This window comes from Canis lupus, chromosome 1 (assembly GCF_048164855.1).
Source record: "Canis lupus baileyi chromosome 1, mCanLup2.hap1, whole genome shotgun sequence".
Taxonomy (NCBI): Eukaryota; Metazoa; Chordata; class Mammalia; order Carnivora; family Canidae; genus Canis; species Canis lupus.
In genome coordinates this window covers 62,182,024-62,204,569 of record NC_132838.1, presented here as the reverse complement: position 1 = coordinate 62,204,569, position 22,546 = coordinate 62,182,024, and the positions used below count along the sequence as shown (strand labels likewise).

The 22,546-nt window shown below is 37.9% G+C and overlaps 1 long non-coding RNA gene and 1 pseudogene across 3 annotated transcripts in view; both read left to right on the top strand.

The window, feature by feature from the left end:
- Nucleotides 1–22,546, top strand: part of LOC140636825 (uncharacterized) — a 492,878-nt gene that overhangs the window by 458,463 nt on the left and 11,869 nt on the right. For 2 of the 3 annotated variants that reach the window (XR_012034058.1, XR_012034057.1), the window contains exon 11: nt 8,681–8,819. This is a non-coding gene — a long non-coding RNA (uncharacterized lncRNA). Of the gene's footprint in view, nt 1–2,784; nt 2,841–8,680; nt 8,820–22,546 lie in introns of all 3 variants that reach the window. The other variant, XR_012034060.1, reaches the window with a different exon arrangement.
- Nucleotides 4,158–4,245, top strand: LOC140609044 (U2 spliceosomal RNA; annotated as a pseudogene).

Sequence of the window (22,546 nt, the reverse complement as noted above, 5' to 3'; positions counted from 1 at the left end):
TCCCTTTTCTAAGGTGCATTTTGTTCAGTGTAGTCAAGGGAAGAGGGGTACAAAGCTGATAGTCTGGACCCCTTGTTGTTGCTTTTTTTTAAAGATTTTTAAATTTATTTATTCATGAGACAGAGAGAGAGGTAGAGACATAGGTGGAAGGAGAAGCAGGGTCCCCGAAGGGAGCTTGATACAGAACTCGATCCATGGACCCTGAGATGAAGACCTGAGCCAAAGGCAGGCACTCAACCACTGAGCCACCCAGGTGCCCCATCTGGATCCCTCATAGTAGAAATTTGATTGGCAAAGTTCTTCTCAAAACTGGAATTGGTAAAGGCTTCTTTTATCTCTTCCTATATCTAATCAGTTACTAACTTCTGGTATTTTTACCTTAAAAATTACTCTAGGACACACTGAATAAATATATAACTGTATTAATACATGATGAATGAATAAATAAATGAAGGAAGGAAGGGATGAAGCACATCAATGAAAGCTTTTGAATCCTTATCTCTTGGGTGAGATGCGACATCCTCATTTCTGGGAGATCTGTCCAAACACAACAATGTACCAGTTGATGAGTGGGCCCAGAAATCAGTGTACAATTCTGGAAAAGGGGAATGGTTTGAATCAGGCTTGGTATTGAGGCCTTCATCTGATGAACAGGAAGATACTTAGGAAAACTAGAACAGAAAAGAATGTTGAAACTCACAAACTAGTTAGTAAACACAATTTATCTCTGGCACACAAAGCATCCTGTCTTATTGATGACATGATTTCATTTTAAGTACTACCCCCTGGTGAACTGAGCTTCCTAAAATACTTGTTGATCTACCATGATAATCTCTGTTGGTCTGTGTGTGGTCTCTAGAGGATAGAGTGGAAGGAAGTTTGGAGAAGGAAGAGGCAGGAAACATAAGGTAGAAACCAACCAAATCAATCCAATGTCAACCACTCTTCTTGTTTTACAATATCTTAGACTGTATTTTTTAATTGTTATGCCATTATTATTATTATATTTTATAATTTATTAAACTTCTATGAAATTTATGTTGGCATCATTAAAACCTTTTTCTTTTTCTTTTCTTTTTTTTTTTGACACACAACTAATTTGTTGACCATTTAACCACACAAAAACTGCTGAGTGGCTGTCCTTTTTTAAAGTTCTTGAATTACCTTCCACTCAGCTGAAAGTGAGAAGAAATTATGGGAGGTGAAAAGTTAAGGGGTTTGGATAACTCAGATATACAACGAAGCATTTGGGTGCTTGTCAAGTTCAAGCCCCTTTTTAGTTTTTTATAATATTAGTTATAGGAAAATGTTCAGCTGCCAGGCAGGGCCTGGATATCTTTCATATTTCCATCAGCTGGAAATTAGAAAAAGAAATGCATTCCATATGAAACACATTATTGAAAGACAAATTATGTAGAAATAGTTTCTCAAATGTTATCTATTTTATATAGGAAGTACCTCTAAGAAAGGCAAAGCAAGTTTTGTTGACAGGGGAGGGGATTTGGGACACCTAATCTGACATGCATGATAATGTTCATTTTGGTTTATTCCACAGCCATGTGCTTTGCTAAAACTCTGCTTACCTTGATTTGGGGTTTCTCATCTTTTCCTTTTCCTGGCTTGGCTTTAGCTTTTAAACTAAAAATAAAAATAAATGAAAGCAGAGAACAATTTTTACAAGCAAGTGTCTTACAAGAAATAACTGTAGTCTCATAAAGTTTTATCTTTTTTGATTTGTTGCAATTTGAGATGTAATAAAACGTAAGGCAAGGTTTAACATCATGTCTCTAAGTCTAAATATAGTACTTTCCTAACTACCTTCATCAATGGAACTCACGAACTTTTAAATTTGAGTATGCCAAGATTTTTAGTGCTGCCAGCATCTGCTAGGATCCTCCTTACAGGTTTTTCAGAGGGACAGAGACTGCACGTAGGAAACTTGGCATCACTTCTATTGTTACCACATTAGATAATGTGTGACAATGTCTAATTTTTCAACAAAAACCATTTCAACAGATACCAGATTTGAAGATAATCTACTAAAATGTAAAGTTCAATATTCTGTATCAGATAGATTATACACAAAATTTTGACTTAAAAAGGTGTAACATTTTAGCTTCAAATATATTTTATAAGCTAAGATTTAAACATATTTAGGTACTTCATATCAGATAATAGAAAACAGTATACCGAGTTTGAATTTTTCCAAGTAAACATGTACTCTGCAAACACTAAACTAACAAGATCATGTTCTCTTTCCTCCAAATGTATTATGTTTTTAAATCAAAGACTTATTTTAAAAAAATAATACTCTTTCTCATGTGGAGGGAAAATTTGTAATCATTCTTATGTGGCAATACGAGGACAGTAATATTAGAAATCTTAACATGTCAGCCTAATGTTTAGTGATTTTGTAAAAGTTCTATGCAGTATCTACTTCACAAACATTTCTGTAAAGAGACTAATTTTTAAATTGAAAAAATCTTCCTTGTATATTAGGGAGAAATTGAATGGCCTCTGAAACTTGTTAGGTCTTACGAAACTAGCAGTTTCTTGGCTAACAAACAATATGCCACTCCAGGCCATTCCTTCCAACTGACTCACTAAGTCAGAGGCAAAGCATGGCGTCTAAATGCCAATGAAGACATGGCCCTTATTTTCATGATACAGTTTCATGTTTTGGATATTCTCATTCTAGTGAAAATCAAATTATGTCTATTTATCACAATCTGGTAGTTCCTTGTGTGTAAATGCTGCATCTTATTTCCCTTTGTATCTCCCCAGGCATCTCTATAGCAGCAGGGGGTAATCCAGTGTTTACTGAATTGAGTTAATCTAAGGTGGGCTATTTTCCTCTTCTAGTAATTGTGACTTCTATGCTGTTGGGTTTGAGTTTTTTGTTTTTTGTTTTGTTTTGTTTTGTTTGGTGTGTCCCTGGGTTAGACCATCACTCACTGATTTTTGCCCTACTTAACAGGAGCAGCTTACTAATAAAAAGTTGCCTCTTCGATTTTCAGGCTGAAGTAAATAAACAGCAAAATTTTGGAAAACGCCAGGAAGGGGTAGGAGGCAGCAGGAATGTGCTGTCAGGGATTTTTCTGTCCACTGGGGGATTTGGTGCAGTGGAAGAAAACAGGTTTAAAATTAAGATGAGATCATTTTCAAACTCCTGCCATTTTCCAGAAGTGGCAGCTTTTTACTGAGCTTCGGTTTATCATCTGTGAAATGGGAAGAACAAGGTTTAACCTTTGGAATGTCAAGAAGAGAAAATAAGATGTTACATGTAAAGCATTCAGGATAACACCAAACACAAAAATGGTCACTATTAAAATTTGAATCAGAAGGATTATGGTGTGACAACATAAGAAATTTCTTTTTAGTACACATTCCTAGATAGAAATGACTCAAACTGTCAAAAAGGTTTTGAAGTGCTTCCTCTTAATTCAACAATATATGAAGAAGGCTGACCTCATCCAGAGAATTCACCTGCCAATGAGAAGACAGCCAAGTGCTCCAGCATTACAGAGGGCAACTCCCTGCCCCTCTCCGGGTTGGAGGTCTGTGTGGGAGGCTACATATCTGACCAACATGGTAGAAACAAGCAGCATCCTTTAGGATCAATCACTAAGGCTAAGAGTCCTTAGCAATCTCTATGATAAGACAAAGAATCACACATTGGCTTGTAAAACAAAATCCAACCATAAAAGAAAATGATACCGTATCAACAAAAATGAAAAGACAGACAACAGAAGTTGAATACTAAACTAAAGGAAATCTCAAAGTATAATTAAATATTAAAGGCATCTCACTTCAGGGAGGTGGAACTTAATCTCCTCCTCTACCCCATGGTAAATGTGAGCTGCACTTAATGATTTACTTCCAAGTAATAGGATATGGAAAGATGGGGCAGTAATTTTGCAGCAGAAAAAAACTGACAAAAACTACTTCAGCCAGGTGATAAAGGTTAACACCGCCAATGAGAACTCATGTCAATAGCACATAACCCTGACAAAGTGTAATAAAGAAGGGCAGTTCACCTCTGTGTACTCTTCCCTGAAACTCATAAGTCCAGTCTAACCATAAGAAAAACATCAGACATACTCAACTTGAGTGGAAGTCTACAAAATACTTTATTAAACTGTTTCTTAGAGCTGTCAATCGCTTCTTGGCCTTTTGGCTAAGATCAAGTGTAGTATCTTAGAGCTGTCGAGATTGTAAAAAACAAGGAAAGAATGAGAAACTGTCACAGACTAGGGAACACAACTAAGTATCATGTCTTATGTTGGATGAGATCCTGGAAGAGAAAAAGGACATTAGTGAAAAAACTTGTGAAATCTGAAAAAATCCTAAGGTTTACTTAATAGAAATGTACCAGTGTTGGTTTCTTAGTGTGGCCGATGTATTCTGGTAACATAAGATGTTAAAAATAGGAAAAACTGCAGGAGAGATATTATTTCTACAATTTTTTAAATAAATCTAAAACTATTCTAAATTTTTTTAAAGATTGTTTTAAAAGAGGAAAAAGTATTTATCAATCAGTTTTTTTCATATGTTGAAAAATTTGCAATCCATAATTGTTTATGACAGTCATGGCAAACATGAAGAGAGAGTAGTATCAAGTTATAGGAAGCTAAACCTTAGAAATACAAATAGTGGAAGACTTTAACACTCCTTTCACAGGTTTGATCTCAAATAGGCAAAACTAAAGATGAAGATAATTATAATAAAATACTTAATGCAGTTAAATTAGAGTACCATATCCATATTAAGGTCCACACAATAGTTAATCATATATAAGGACTTAAAGAAAACTATATAGTCCCAAGATTTGGGAGTGAACAGACCAAAGTAGTTGGCTATAATAAACTTATACCACATACACAAAAATGAATGACAAACCACCAAAAGCACAAAAAAAACATTTTCAGGTTTTGTTTGTTTGTTTAGGGGGAGTGGTAAAGGGAGAGGGAGAGAGAGAATTTTAACCAGATGCCACATCCGATGCAAGGCTCAATCTCACAATCCTGAGATCACAACCTAAGCAGGAGTCAAGAGTTGGATGCTTAATTGACTGAGCCCTCCCAGGGCCCCATTTTTCACATTTTAAAATATTCTCTGATGAAAAAAAGATAAAAGTATCAAACACTTGATACACAGGTTATTTTGAAAATAAAAACAATAGGAGCTTTGTATATCAAAACTTAGATGATGTGGCCAGAGCAGCACTTAAACAAGAATTCTATTTTAATTATACAATGTTTTTAATATTGAAAAGAGACTGAAAGAATGCAAATGTATTCAATTCAAAAAGTCAGGGGGGAAATAAAAAATAAATCCTAGGAAAGAAAGAAAGATATATATATATATATATATATATATATATATATATATATACAGAAATCCAGCATTTGAAAATTAGGAGATAGTAGAATTAATAAACAAACTCAGGATGTGAATCTTTAAGGAAAAAATGTAAATGTAAAGATAATTTTACTTAAAAAGTAAGGTGAAAACAGAAAATTAGAAATGAAGAGAGGGACAAACAATGAAATATGAGCAATTACTATAGAGATCTTTATGGGTGCAAACAGCTCAATATAATGAAAGATTTTCTACACAACGCAAGTTACTTAAATTCACTTAAATAGCCATGTTATAATGTGAACAATCTATAAATTTGCTGCATAGAATATCAGTAGGTTTCCTATATGTGATTCCACCTTTCCTTCTGTGCTGTACTAAGTCTGAGGTTCTAGGACTAAGTATCTGACATGAAGGTGAGTGGGGCTGGTCTTTGCCTATGGTCATGGACCAAAGAGGACCTGGACCTAAATAGTTGCTGGCACAGGTGCGCTCTGAAGTACCAAGTCCATGAGAACAAAAACTGGGTGCAAATAAAAGAGTATATGATATATAAAAGATAAAATGGAGCTGAGATTTTGCTTGGCTAAGCCAAGAAAGATGGTCTAGGAGAGACCAACCCGGGGGAAAAGTATGAGCTATTAACAGCTCAAGCCAATTCACAACTGGAGGTCACTATCAGTTAAAAGGTAATTTTCATAAATTATTTTAATTCAAGGAAAAATCTCAAGGGCAAGAAATAGATTTTTCTAAATTGATGTTTCAAAGAAGAACAGAGAAAATATAGCTTACATCTTTAGCTTGCAAACACCACAATACATCCAACTGGGTTAAATGTGTGTATGCATAAATGAATACATGTGCATGCACATACAATAATAGGAGAGCACTTAAATGAATATCTGACATGATTCTCTAAGCATTAAAGCAATAAATTAACAAAAGATCCATATGCTTGTTATGTACATTTTGATGTCTGCATTCATATACATTCAATAAGTATTTGAGTCCTTACTTATTGCCAAGCACTTAGAAATACAAAGATAAGCAAAAACACATAAAGCCCTGCCTTCATAAAGTTTATAATCTAGTGTGTGTAGGAAGGTCAGGGGGAAGAGAAGTATCAAATATGAATTAAAGAATTATAGAACAAATATAAAATTAAAAGTATGATAGGAGAGTTCAAGGAGGTGCATGCTTCTGTGATAGGATAAAATACGGGGATTTGATCTAAACTGTGAGCTCAGGAAAGGCCTTCCCAGAGAAGCAGTGATTGAACTGATCTCTGAAGGATGAGGAGGAAATGTGTCAGTGAACTAGGAATAGTCCCTAAGAATATATTCAGCCCTTCCTTTGCTCTTACTATGCCCACTTTTTTTGGGGGGGGGGGGGGATTTGGCTCAATTTATTGATCATATTTATATCTATTGCGTTAGTGAGGAGGTGCCAGGGGCTGAGCCTCAGACATCATTTCTGCTCCCAAGTTTGAGGACCAGGGGATGTCTGGGTTTTATTGTCGGAGAGATCTGAGCTGCAGAGATTATTTTTCTCATTCCTTCCCTCATGGCCTTGGATAACCTTCACTCCAGAGATTCTGGGCTCAGGGATTCCCTCCTCAACTCAAGGTACAAGCACTGTGATTGGGTGGACAGGCAAGGCTGAAGTCAGTCCTGGTAAGCACAAGCCCACCCAATCCATCTTCCTTCCACTGATCTTTCTCTCTTTTCCACTTGCCTCACAATGGCCAGAGCCTGGCTTGGTGAGCATTTATCCCTAGATGAAGGCCCTTAACTGCTGGACCATAGCCAGCTTCCCTTAAAGGCAGGAATCTAAGCACCACCATGTTCTGTACTGGGCAGCTTCCCTATCCTGGCTTTTCTATGAAAACAAACAGCTTTTTTGGTGAAGGAAAAGAAGGAGCAGGTGGACACGATACATTTGAGTACTAAGAATATTGAAGCAGTAATCTAATTGAAAAATAGAAAAAATTAATACATTAATCAAAGATATTTTTACAAATCCAACCATGGGAGTTAGGAAAGATGAGGGTATTTGGAGTGTAGTGATCAAGGGTCAGAGTATGCAAGCAGATGAAGCTGGAGAAGCAGGTGGTAGTCGTACAAGGCATTATAAGACAAGTTAAAAATATTTATTTTACCTTATAAGTAATAGGAAAGCAGAGTTATGTGAGAGGTGGGATGAAGAATGTGAGGTGGGAAATACAATCAGGTTTTATATTGAAAAGAATGATGTGACTTCAGTGGGAAAAATGGAAGATTAGTTAGGAAAACACTACTGTAGGCAGGAAAGTATAGCAGTATGAATGTAGGTTGTTGCTGTGAAGATGGAAAAAAATTTAAGAAAGCAAGAGAAATATAAATAGTGCAGTTGACAAGGTCTTTTGATAGTTGAGAAACTGAGATCATGTGTTTGGCTTTAGACATGTTGAGCATGAAGGGTCTATTTACTATTTCTATGAAACAACCCTAAAGTTTAAGGAATGTGAAAAATATTTTCTTTTGTGCATAGATTTAGTAATTTTGTGCATGTGGATTAGTAATTCACATGAGCCACAAAAAAGATGGCTGGTTATTGGTCTACGACAAGCGGGAAGACTTTGAAGCTGGAATGGACTCTATAGCTGAAGGCTGTAATCTTCTAGAGATTTCTTCACTCAATGTATCTAATAGTTATGTGATCAGCTAGGAGCTCAGCAGAAGCCATTGGCCAGAGTGCTTGTGTATTGTTCTTATCAGTTGGCTAAGCTTTCTCACAGCATGGTAGCTTCAGTGCAGTCAGACTTCTTACAAGATGACACGACACAGAGCTCCAAAGAGAACCTTCTAGTAAACAAGATGGAAACTTCATCACCCTTCTGCCATTGGTTATAAGCAAATCCCAAGTCCATCCAAATTCAAGGGGAAGAAACATAGATCTACCTCACCATGGAAAGAATGCCAAATAATGTATGGCTCCATATTATTTATATTCTTCCCACGTACAAAATACATTTACAACCTTCCAAAACACTTGACAAGTATTTTTGCATGATGGCATCAGGTTTAGTCTCAAAACCTAAATCCTCTAAATCAGATCCAGATGTAGAGGAGTCTCCTCAAGTATACTTCCTTAGGTACAACTCCAAGAACACAGTTCCTCTCAATTAAACTTCTATGAAGTAAAGACACAAGCTATATACCTCCTATATTAGTCAGGGTTCTCCAGAGAAACAGAACTAGTAGGATGCATATATGTATAGGAATGTACATGTTCAGAAGTTCCAAAGGCCTCTCTTAACTTTGTTCTGTTTTTCTTTTAGGTCAAGCTGACATGGTGTTTTTTAAAACTATGGGCCTCCTTCTCATCAATTCACTGTCCACTATTAGATAAAAAACATGCCAACACATGATAATTTTCAAGATAGTCCCTCTCTTCCTTGGGTTCCCTGGGCTGGAAAGGTAAGTCTGTGAGTCATCAATGTAATAGGTAGTAATTGCAGCCATACGTGTGGGTGAATCTGCTTACAGTGACAGAGTAAGTAGAGATCAAGGAGTGCTTATGACCAAACCTATGCTGTCAAAGAAAAAATATTAACAAAATTAAAAGGTAAAGGCAATGGGCATTTGTATTTATAATAAGTATAATGGACCAAGGTTTGATAGCCTTAATATATAAAAGATTCTTTTTAAAATAATTAATTATTAAAATTATGAATACCTAAGAAGAAAAAAATACCTAAGAAAATCTATCTCTCCAGACAGTGAAATACAAATATCTTGGACAAGCTATCAGTGAAATAAATAAAAACAAATAAAAACAAAATTATATTTAAAAAAAAAACAGTCAAATTGAAAGACTCTTGAAGCATTTGAACTCAAAGTCAGGAAGGGTAAGGTTAGGTCATCACTCACATATACTGGGGCTGTATTTTGGTACTAGAGGGCAGTGTTTGGGCAATATAGAGGACAGGTATTAGAAAATTCATTTACTTAGCAATTCCATTCCTAGAAAATAAATTTAGAGAAGTGGTTAAATATTGTGTGTGGCAATGTGCACTGACGCACCATTTTTGTACAGGAATGATAGTTGAAGCATCTTTTTTAATAAAGGAAAAACAGGAGTGGTCAACATTTCCGACAATAGAGGAATGGTTAAGTAAATTATGAGACGTACACAGGATTAAGAACTAAAAAGCTAAGAATAATTATGCTTTAATAAAATAGATTACAATATGAGGGTAATTGAGGAAAGCAATAAAATAGTATAAAATATGATTCCAATTTAGTTTTAAAATAAATGCATTAGAATTCAGAAGGAAATATATCAAAATGTTAACACCATTTATCTCTGTTGATGCAATTATGGATTTTTATTTTCTCCTTTATTCTATCTAGTTTTCTTTTTCATTTTCCCACAATAAGCATGAATTACTTTAAGCAACAGAAAACAATAAAAATAATAAAAGTGAGCTTAAAAGATGTGGTACTTAAAGGCTTTTCTTTGAGCAATCGCACAAGAAAAGACTAAGTGCTTAGTAATAAAGGCCCCGAGGAAAAAGTGGACATCCCAGCACAGACGGCAGGATAAAAATGCAATATGGGGAGCACAGAAAAAGATTCAGACTGAATCAAAACAGAGACAATTCCCTTAGGTGGGTGGTTTTCTAAAAATTTGGCACAGAAACCACTTAGCCATACTCGATCTTGCCCAGAAGCATTAAAAGAAAAACAAACAGAGCTGCTGTGGCTGAAGACAGAGACAGAGCCTGGAGCTGTGCTGCCTGCCACCCTTGATCCATGCTCACGCCTTGCCTTGCTCACCCCCCACCCCCCAGCAAGCTCTGCAGAAGAATAAGATGTAAGGAACGCAGTTTGAAAATCAAGAAAGTCATCTTATGTTCAGGTTTATCGTCCGCCACCCTGATAAAGATGAGCTGGAAATGATCAGAATTCACCGTGTAATCTTCATGATTCGAGATCTTACAATGTAAGAAAACATGCAATTCTCCTGACAGGATAGGTTGGTTCACTGATTCTCCCCAAATGCACTGGCCCACATCTGCCTTAAAACCCTCATTTAAAATATCATGCGAGGTATTAACATCTAGAGGCGCTTGGCCTCGAAATATTGTACTTGATCTTCTGAGTTATCCAGAGTAGGAAAAACAGAAAAGACAGATAAGAGTGCATCTAAAATGGGCCGTGGCACTGAGGGGCAGCTTTGGCTTGATCACCCTCCACTGTGCTTAACACCAAAAGGAAAAGAGGGGCCCAGAGACAACTGAAACATTTGGACGGATCTTACTGAGTCTACTCAGAACTTCTCAGAGGTTGCAGCAGGTTGTCTTTTCTCACAAGAGCGCCAGTGGCTGCAGTGAAGATGAATGGGGACCTTATTTTCTCACTGCAAGAGAAACAGTAGCACAAACACATTCTAGAAACTATACTGCCCAATGTATAACCATCAACCGCATGAGGCTTTAAGCTCTTAAAAGGTGGCTGGTCTGAGCTGAGACATATACTAAGTGTAAAGTGCACATCAGATTGCAAGGACTTAGTACCAAAAAGGAATATAAACTACCTCGTTAATAATTTTCACCTTAATTATATATTGAAATGTATGGTTTTGGTATTTTAAGTTAAATAAAATACACAACTAAAAGTATTTTCATGCCTTACTCTTTTTCTTTTTTAATGTGACTACTAGAAAATTTAAAATTACTTATGTGGCTCACATTTATGGCTGGCATTAAATTTCCACTGGACAGTACGTTATAGAACAAACTGTTATAAAACAAACAGAATTGGGGCTGAGGCTGTTAGTCCCACTGGTCTTGCTTGGGATTTTTTGGTGGGGAGAGGGGAGGGTTCCTTGTTTTACGGATGAAGGGAGAGAAAACAACTCTGTCCTTTTGAGTCCTTGATGTATCAATTGGGGTTTCAGTTTCTTTGTGGAAGCAGGAAATACCAGTTGCATTCCACAATAAATGAGGGAGATGTGGACTAACCCAAAAATGCACCCAGAATGAGCTTTCTGTTGGCCTGTGCAATGGTTAGAAACTGTGTTAAGTCCGTTGGTCAATCTGGTTCTGTTTTGCTGCCAGTATTAAAAGGAGGAAGTTATTAAACAGACTCTGTATTTAAAAAATGAGTATTGACTATCAAAATGAGCTTGGGAATACTCTCTATAGTGAGAGCTGGTCTTAACTTTTATTTAGGGCTATGTCCTCTTATATGTAGGTGTAAACCTTCATGCACAATGCTTTTCTCTGAAATTAAACATAAATCTCCTGAAACCCATGGATTCTTGCCTAACACTAAGTTATAGATTTCTCCAAGAACATCTTCATTCATCATTTAAACATATTGCACAGTCTGAGTAACATAATAGTCGATTCTAAGATGCAGTTTACATTACACAGTCCCATACTTTCAAGGGCCTTAGTAGTTTTATTCATTTATTCCACAGATATTTATTGAGCACTTACTGTGTGCCAGGCACTCTGCCAGGCGTTAGGGATGCCATGGGAATGATAAATAGGACAAGATCACCGACCTCTAGAAATTACAGTTGAGTGTAGAGGGTAGACATTTATCAAACAATCACATGTGAGAGTTCTGAGAAGCAAGAAACAGGGAGAATTCACAGCTTTGAGGGGAAATGAGTTGTAGATGGAAGGAGGTATAGTTCTTCCAAATATAATGGGAAGAGTAATGCCCTCAATCTGAATAGCTACAAAAGGAGCCAATGTGCTTAGCATCAAGTATGCGAGGGGAGAGCAAACGTAGATGGGATGCCTAATATATCCCAGCTACATAATCTAGACATAAAATCATTCATTATTTAGACATGGCCAACTACTCAAAGCAAGATTTAATTTCACAGAACGGCCAGGAATTAAGCGTAAACTCATGCATCAGTGCTGAATTGCAGGTTGGTGGGAGGCATACTCAGCCCATAACAGCAGAAGGAAACATTTGGCGGTAGAGACAGGTTTGTCGTTACCATCTAGGAAATCCATTATGTACCAACACTGAACTTCCATACTTGCTAAGACTCTTTAGTGGGTCTAAATACCACTGCAGAAATTGAAACGTAGGTCAAGATGGATGTCCAGTGACTAAGCATACAGAATGTGGGGGAGTGGGGCATGGAAAGGGAGAAGGATGATGAACCGTAAGATAAAAACCCAGCCATGGGACCTTTGCTTTCAGGAATATTCAGGAACAATGTTGACCTGGAGAACATTGTGGAAGTCCAGTGGCTTCCATGATCCAGGTTATATGTGTAAATGTGATCAATGCTAGAGCCCTATGACCGACCAAGGTCAGTCTCTGAGGGATGTTGCTTAATACTAACTTCCCCAGTTTGGAAGGAAACATAGGGACGGGGAGTCCCTAGTTTTTTCTGCTTTAAGTCAGTATTGCCCCCACGTGATTTTGATACACTTTTAAAAATACTGCTTTATGTTTAAATATCTCCTAGACAGATATATTTTTGTGTGTACAGTTGAGTGAGGGACTGTATTAGGAATATATACTTCACAGGAGACTCTTTCTGGGGATTATGATATGTACTCAACCCTAGAAGAGTACAGTTGTTTTAGGGACTGAGAGGGAGACAATGACTCACAATCTTGTCACCATTAAAACTTGGGAAGGCAACAATAGAGAAAAAGCAATGACCAGCAGAAGATATACATGATTCTGATCAAATCTGTAAGAAGGAGATGGTACTTCAAATAGGCTCTTTTTAAAAAGATTTTTTATTTGTTCATGAGAGACACAGAGAGAGAGGCAGAGACATTGGCAGAGGGAGAAGCAGGCTCCCCACATGGAGCCCGATGCAAGACTCGATCTCAGGACTCTGGGATCACACCCTGAGTTGAAGGCAGAAGCTCAACCACTGAGCCACCCAGGTGTCCCTCTTGAGATGTCTTTGGTGCAAAAGGTGGTTTTTTGTTTTTCACATTTTTTAAAGTTTAATTTGCCAACATATAGTATAACATCCAGTGCTCATCCCATCAAGTGCCCTCTTAATGCCCGTCACCCAGTTACACCATCCCCCCAGCCACTTCCCCTTCTGCAACCCCTTGTTTGTTTTCCAGAGTTAGGAGTCTCTCATGGTTTGTCTTCCTCTCTAATTTTTCCCACTCAGTTCCCCTCCTTTCCCCTATAGTCCCTTTCACTATTTCTTATATTCCAGGTATGAGTGAAACCATATGATGATTGTCCTTCTTCGACTGACTTATTTCACTCAGCATAATACCCTCCAGTTCCAACCACATCAAAGCAAATTGTGGGGATTTGTCCTTTCCGATGGCTGAGTAATATTCCATTATATGAATATCCATTCATCTGTCAAAGGACATCTCAGCTCCTTCCACAGTTTGACTATTGTGGACATTGCTGCTGTGAACATTGGGGTGCAGGTGTCTTGGCGTTTCACTACATCAGTATCTTTGGGGTAAATACCCAATAGTACAATTGCTAGGTCGTAGGGTAGCTCTGTTTTTAACCTCTTGAGGGATCTCCACACTGTTTTCCAGGGTGGCTGCACCAGTTTGCATTCCCACCAACAGTGCAAGAGGGTTCCCCTTTCTCCACATCCTCTAACATTTGTTGTTTCCTGTCTTGTTAATTTTTGCCATTCTCATTGGTGTAAAGTTGGTATCTCATTGTGGTTTTGATTTGTATTTCCCTGATGGCAAGTGATGCGGAGCATTTTCTCATGTGCGTATTGGCCATGTGTAGGTCTTCTTTAAATAGGCTTTGAAAGAGAATCATGATTTAGAAAGTTGAAGGTGACAAGAATTCCATGTGTAATAGGTATATAGTCATTTAAATGTAGATAAAATTTGTGATACCTGATATATGAATATATTTATAATATAAAATAAAGAAAAAAACTAAACAAAGAGTTTAGTTTTAATATGTAAATCAATACTGTATTGGTAATATTGACAAGAATATAAAATATATTAATTTTATTCTCTATTTTCTAAACCTTATATATCTTGCTTACGAAGTATTCAAATTAGAATAAAAATCATACATCAAGTCATTCTAATGCTAATAAAATCTTTAATGTAATCTTTGATTGATAGATCTATCATTAGTTAAATGATGCTTCTTTCTTAGCTGAGATTTTACATATTAAATTATTCCGAAAAAAAAAAATTATTCCGAAGAATTCTTCACTAAAGTGAAGGTCATTAGGTGGCTGGGGATGTGATGAGGCACCTGTGGAGATTCTTCTGGTTTCCCCAACCAATTTCAACTCTATCTCTCTCTCTCCAGCCACCATCTGATAGCAAAAGGCACTGGCCCTTTGTCATGACCCCCTTGACCTAAGTATGCAAGCTGAAGTGAGAGTGGAAGAGGATGAGGTGAAAAGAGAAGGGTGTATTAATCACGTTTGTAGCTTCTGCAAACTTGATGGTTTAACAACTGCCCTAAGTTCACATGCCAGACACCCCTCGTCCCAGACAACATGATAATGGGGCTGAGTTCCCTTGTCTTGGCTTTCTGTGCTCCCCTACCCCTCAAGAGGAGTCCTCCTCCCAGAGGCGTGCTTTTCAAATACAAACCAACCAATTCAGAGGCTACACCCACTATCATCTCCCTCGTCAGGCTCTCACTCTGGGCAACTGTACACACCAGCCTACTCACCACAGGGCCAGACGTGAGAGAGCTAAGGACAGCTCCTATGCTCCAAAGTCCACCGAAATTATTCAAAGTAGCCAATCCTGCTTTCCTTGCCTTGCCTGTTCCTTCTTGTGGAAACCATGAGAAAGGCTTTTACCCATAGTTCTCCTCCTTCCCTCTGCCTCCTAACCCTGGTGCTTCCCTGTGTGGCTCCCAATGGCATGACCTGTATTCCCTCCCTTGGAATCTGCATATAATAGACTGTCTTTTCAATGGCAACTGTATCTTAATCTGTTGGCCTTACCAGATCTCAATAATAATAAATCCTATTAAAATGAGGGGGATGCCGGAAGAAGGGATGAGGGGGTTAGTTACTGGTTAATTCTACTTACTTGAGTTAAGAATCTGCATATTTTGTCTGTTTTGTTCCACCGAAGAAGGGCAAGAGGGTGGCCTCCTTTCAAAGTCCAGTCAGGAAACAAAGGGTGCTGGTGGGGAGACACCTGGTTGAAGCGCAGTTAACAAGCAGGACAAAAGCAGGAAGGGAAACAGAGGAAAATAGCAGCGAATGGCAACTGCTGCCAGGCTGAGCAAGTAACCGTGCTTAAAAGAGCTGCAGGAGCAACTGGGTGGAGTGAGAGGGGTGCGGGGTAAGAGGAGGTTTCTTCTTTGGGAGAACTGGCCACACACAGTGGGGAGGAGGCCCTCACTGCCACCTCTCGCTGACACATTCTTTGGGTCTTTAAAAAGGGATCCCAGGAAGATCTTCTCCTCATAAACTTTCTCACATTGTTCAGGGATGGTCAGTACTTCCCAGGGTAAAGTTTTCCACTAATGCAAAGTTTCCCAATCGTACCTGAACGAACACTCACAACCTGAACATTAAGCCCCACGTGTGCCTCAGGTTTGTCCCAAACTCTTCAGCCATTATCAGATTTCTCCCAAATGTGTCTGTGTGGGTCTCCTTCCAGCCAAGGACATTTGAACCTGAAAGAAATTCCTGAAAAACCTGAAACAAATAACAGAATTGCCTCAGCAGGTCTCCCCATGCTATGCTCCAGTGCCCACACAAACAAACAAAATATGTAGCAATCATAGTGGTGTATGGTTTCTGAGGAAAAACCACACATGCTAGAATTCATTAATTAATTATAGTGCTTATCACGCTTACCATTAGACCATTTACCAAATGGTAGAAAAAGTTTCCAATATTTAGTGAGTAGTACGGCTGATTGATGAGTGCTCCCTGAGGATAAACCCATAAACCCTGGTTTATTATATTTCAGACAGATAGACTCAGCACTCCGAAGAAGAGCAAATTTTGTAAGCCCAGCGAAAGAGATTTTAAATAAAAGATTCATACATATATATAAATACATAAGCCAGAGGGGCCTGGGTAGCACAGCAGGTTAAACATCTGGCTTCGGCTCAGGTCAGGATCCAGATGGAGCCCCGCAATGGGCCCCCTGCTCAACGGGGAGCCTGCTTCTCCCTCTCCCTCTGCTGCTCCCCCTGCTTGTGCCCTCTCTCTCTCTCTCTCTCTCGCTCTCTCTCTCTGTCAAATAAATAAATAGAATCTTAAAATAAAGAAATACATACTTACATACATAAGCAAATTGTGTGTCTACACACACAGGCACGCATGCACACTAAAATGACACTATTTTAAATATATCCAGTTTTTCTGAGCATAGAAATCTTTCTTTTCACAGATTTGCAGTTTAGCAGTCCCAGCGGTGAAGGTTCTCTGTGCCAACGGGAATACTCTCCCTTGCAGCATGAAAAGGCTCTTTGTTACCGTGTTCTTATGCTACTTTCCCATTCAGTATGTTGCGGAGTACCACAGTTATTCTCCGCTCTGTCACAAATAAAACGGTGCATCAGGAAATTAGTAGAATTGCTAGAAAAGGAGAGGAGGATTTTAAATAATCTGTGCACTATAACATTCTGGATTTGCTTCTTTATGGTGAAGTCAAGTTCATATCTTCAAAATAATGAGAATCTCTGAATGTTGACAGCATACTTTGAGTTCCTCTACTACATTAAGTCCAGTTACACAATTCCTTGGGGACCTCCAGACCATTCTAGAAACGGTTTCATAATGCATGAGAACAGTGCTTACAGCAGGGTAGGAGACTTCTATTCCCCACTCCCTTACACCCTTTATTTGGTAACAGTACCATGATGTATCTTTGGGGAACCTCTCCACTCTTGCTCTCAATCCATGTACTTTAGGTGGGGCTACTTTTGCACCCTGGCTGTAGAAGTGAGCTCATGACCCCAAGCCAAACTGATAACATTCAATATCAGGACATTAACTGGAACTTTTATAAGAGATTCTTTCTTTTAAATTGCCAAATTTGGGACACCTGGGTGGCTCAGTTGGTTAAGCATCCAACTCTTGCTTTCAACTCAGGTCATGATCTCAGGGTCATGAATTCAAGTCCCGCATTGGGCTCCATGCTGGGTGTGAATCCTACTTTAAAAAATATAAATAAATAAAATAAAGTTGCCAAACTGGTGAAACATAAGTCTGATGTGTTGGGTGAATATTTTTGCCCTAATTTTAGAAATGCTTCAGAAGGGACCCAACACACAGGAAAGAAAGCAGAGTCAACAATGGTGAAGTAGACATGGTGATGTGCCACTTAGGTCTTTCTTAAGTCTCTTTTGCCACTGATTGCCTAGCTGCAAGGAGTGTGGTCAGCAGATGGCTTCCAGCTGTCAGTTTCTTCAGAGTCTGCCTTAGCTACGAAAAGATGACTCACCTGAAGTCATGCCCATCCTGGGTAAGCCCACATTAATGATTGAACAAGGTCAGGTATCAAGCCTGGCCATTTTGACTGACCTTGGGAAAGATGCCATTGTCATTATTTAATACAGAGCTCCTCATTAGGTTGGCTGCGGTTTTATAGGGCCTGCCTCATAGTTTTTCTTCTCCCTCTCCCTTTCCTTTCACAGGTTTTGATCCCTAATAAACAGCTCCCACTTTAAAGCTGCATCTCAGTGTCTGTTTCTGGAAAACTCTGCCTGTGATAGGTAGAAGAAAACAGATGACTGATACATTATTTGAGAAACCAGGTGTGGCTGAAATAAGTTTCTCCAGACTTACAATATATTGAGTCAGTAAAGTCTCTAGAACTGAGAGATTCTTGACAAAAGCAGGCTTTATATACCATAGCCCAAAGATTTCATGGGAAATTCTGAATCTATCTATTTGTACTTGGATATTTCCTGTTTTGGCATTTCTAACCACCAACTCCCTCATTCTCTTCAAACTAATCTGGTAATCCATCTTAATCTTCTCAGGTTTATGAGAAATGAGATCTTGCCACCCAAATTACTGAGGACTACAGAAATCACTAATGAAGGAGAAGGACTTGAGTCTAGAAATTTCTTAGTCCAAAGCCTATTGTGGGCAACAAGGAAAAAACTTATTTAAGAAAGGAGAATGAGTTTGTTCCTAAGGTAAGAAAACCAATACGCCCAGTTATTGAGAGCCAAGAAAGGCAGAGATGGAGGAAATTAGATAATGAGCTAATATTCATCCCTAATTTACATTTGCTTTCATGCATAGATTTGTCTGTCTTTCCATTCTGTCCTATGGGACTCCATTCTACTAAGTGCAGACTTTATACTTTCTCAAAACATTTTCTCAGCTCTAGTTTTATTAAAAATCTGCTTATAAGGGTGCCTAGGTGGTGCAGAGGTTAAGTGTCCAACTCTTGGTGTCAGCTCAGGTCGTGATCTCAGGGTCATTAGATAGAGCCCCACATTGGCCTCCACATTCAGTGCAGAGTCTGCTTAAGACTCTTTCTCCTTTTCCCTCTGCCTCTCCCCACCCTATGCTCGCACACACACTCTCTCTCTCAAATAAATAAATACATATATTTTTTTAAAATGTGCTTATTTAATGATAACACAGTGCTATCCTGTACCATTTTCTATGTAATGTTCACTTCACTGACACACTTAGACATTAGCAAAGGAGCCCCAACTTACGCACTAAATATTAGAGGAACCCATTGAACTTTCTTTCATCTGTCCTTTCAGTGGGTTGAGATATCTCTGGGGCCAAGTGATATACTTGTGCCTTCCCTCTCAGAGCGCACTCAGGTCCCAAGGAAAACAGAACTTCATGTTCCCTGCAGAGACCACTTCCTCTGGCCATACTCCAAAAGTGCCTACCATACTGCTAGTGTGTACAACTCTAGGCCCAAGGGGATGGCCAGGAAGTGGTTATATGTGGAGAGTGAGGGCAAAGACTACAAAAGTGGGCTAAGAATAGGAAGAGAAAAAGAGGTGTACACCAGAAGCCAGCATGAAACTCCAAGGAATTCCAGAATTATAATTGCAACTGGGACAAAAGGTAAAGGGTAATTTTTATTACTATTATTCCCATTTATCTTTGTGGTTTCTTCTAAATCATCAAATTGCCCTAATCTTTCCATCGCTAATCATTTGAAGTCTTAAATTTATAGAAAGTCAGCCTTGTAATTTCTCCTGAGAGAAATCATAGGTGTAAGAGACCCTAACTCTGCATAAATTCATGAAATTAACTTGATTGTACCCTAACAAGGTATTCTTATTGCTCTCATGTCTCCTAAGCCAACTCAATAGAGTAACCGTTGAGTACCACCTACATTACTGAGTACCTATTACATTAGACACTGAGAATTCATATGATATGGACCTATTTTCTGCTCCTGAAGAGCTCATAATCTAGTGTTTGTAATAGTGTTTGTATATGTATGACAAATCCTGCAAAACAATGGTTAAAATAATATGTAGCTTTGAATAATTGATAATTAATTAATGATGATTTATAAGAACTGAATTTGGAGGAACAGGTGAGAAGGGCTGGCAATGAGGAGGAAGGGTCTTAGATGGTTTCATAGCAAAGGTAGTAATGTTGAAAATAACATGCTTGTTCAAGAAATACCAAGTAGCTCTACATTGTTAGATCTTCAAATTTAAGGGATTGAGAAAAACATGATTAAAAACTAGCTCAAAATGGAGGGAGTCAACTCACAGAGGACTTTGGATGCCCTTATATAATAAGGCACTGAGATGTTACCTTATTGATTGAGGGGGGAAAAAAGAGTTTTACAGGAGAGGGACATAATCATAATCAAATCTTAAAAAGATCATTTGATGACAGAGATGGATGCAAGGCAAGACTGATTCAAGGTAGGGTGACCATCTAATTACTGGCCAACTGGCATACTGAAAAAGGAGCACTACGATCATTCCCACTTAGAAAATAGGCATAACTGGAACTGGACACAGAGTAAATGTAAACATAAACTTGTACTATTTCCTCTTATTAGTAATTCTAGGATCATTATACAGCAGCTCAGGAAAGCTGTTCTATGTTAGGACAAATTGTAATATTTTGATAATCTATGATATAAACTGTCTTGTATCTATTTTAGTTTGATATTAGTAGTTTGTGAGGAATCTTGTAGTTTGCATTTGAATGACTTCAGTTCCTGTAGTTTGCATTTGAATGACGTCAGTATATGTCCACTTTTCAGTTTGACCTAAGGAAGCACTACTAGGTTTTGAGTTTTGCCTAGGTGTTTGAGAAGCCTAAAGTCATTAAGATAAAGCCTAACATCAAAAAATTGGAAGCCAAGTAACTTGTGCAGAAGGAATACACAGAAAACTTGGGGTGGTTTGGTTAGAGTATAATTAGGGGAGGGTGTGCATAGGGTAGATTTTTCTGGTTTTCAGAAATTGAATTGTAATTTTTTGATGTGCTATTTCAATTTTTAGTAGCAAATGTGTATGTAGAGGATCTTATTAAAATTGAGACTTAGTTGAATACTTAAAAAAAGGAAAACTGGAATGTATGTTCACCATAATCTGAGAGGATTTAAGAGCACATGGACCATTTACAAAGTTTCTGAAATAATATAGGTTGAAGACAAAGAAGCCTGAAGGACAGCAATAGCAGTGGGGATATAAAGGAAGGACAGATCTAAGAGATAGAAGATAAAACCAGGAATCTTTTATTTATTGATTGTAAAGGATAAAGAAAGGGAGAAGATCTCTGCTTTCAGCTCCAATGTGTTTAGAATTTGGAATATATTCCATCTGTCCTTATAACAAGAAAAAACTGAACAAACTGAAAACCAATGAATTTTCTTGGACCCATCACAGAACTGAAGTTGAAAAGCAAACTTCCATTCCCAAGGCTGGCAAGATAGAAAAATCCAGAAAATCACAGCTAAGATACATTTTCCTGGGGTGGAAGCCTCTGGAACCATAAACTGCTAGGAACGCTTACATGATAATTTTAAAAAATGCTGGAAATGGAGTGTGGGCTAGCATGAGAGAGAGAAACTCTTTAGGGGCACAGTCTTAGGGGGACCACCCACACTTTCATGGGTTCTACTTCCAGAAATTCCACCAGTTTCTTTTCGTGAAAAGCTAATAAAATCCCCCTATGGCTCTGGCAGGGGCCGTTTGAAACAGGTGCAGAGCTCCACAGTGTTCTCTATAACAAAGTCCTACTTCCAGAGGAAAAGACTTTACCAGAACCATATCCAACCATCCAAAGGACATTTCCCCCAACCCTGCCTTTTCTAGCTTTCCTATATAATATAATGAGAGGAAGAAGGTGAAAATTTCTGAAGGTCATAGCCCAGAAACTCAGCCTACTCAAAGACTAAGATATATTCATTAGATTGAAAAATTCTTTCCCTCTCTGCATCTCACCATCACACTACAAGGCTCCAGTGTAGTAGGAGTGGATTATGGGTTAAAGAGCTGCATGATACAGATTCTATCTGTGGAGTTCTTAGAAAAGCCAAAAGTCAATGAGACAAAAATCACGGACTCTAAAAGAATTTAAAGCCTCTGGCTTCTACAGCTACCACAAATATTAAATACAGCCCAACCCAACTGCTAGCAGATAAAAACCTCAAGCTAAGAGACTATTTACTTCAACTCTTGCTATCCAATACGTTATAGATGTCAAAAAAATTATAAGTCATGTGAAAAGAAAAGAAAAGATGGAAAGGAAAGGAAAAGAAAAGAAAAAAATAGTCTGAAAAAACAAAGCAAGCATCAGCATCAGACCCAGGTATGGGATAAACTTAGGAATTAACAGACTGGGAATTTAAAATAACTATAGTTAATATGTGAAAAAACTCTAATAGAAAAAGTAAAGGGCACATAAGAACAGCTTAATAATATAGGAAGAGAAATGGAAACTCTGAGAAAGAAATCAAAAGGAACTTATGAAAATCAGAAACATTGTAACAGAAATGAAGAATGCCTTTTATGGACCCATTGATATACCTGGATATGGTTGAAGAAAGAATGGTTTAAATGAGCTTAAAGATAAGTCAATAGAAACTTCTCAAACTGAAATGCAAAACAAAAAGGAATAAAAAAAAAACCCATAAGAGAACATCAAAGAGCAGTGTGACAATTTCAAATGATACAATATATATATATATATATCCAATATATATATATATATATATAACCAGAATACAACAAGAGAAGTAAAGGAATAGAAATAATAA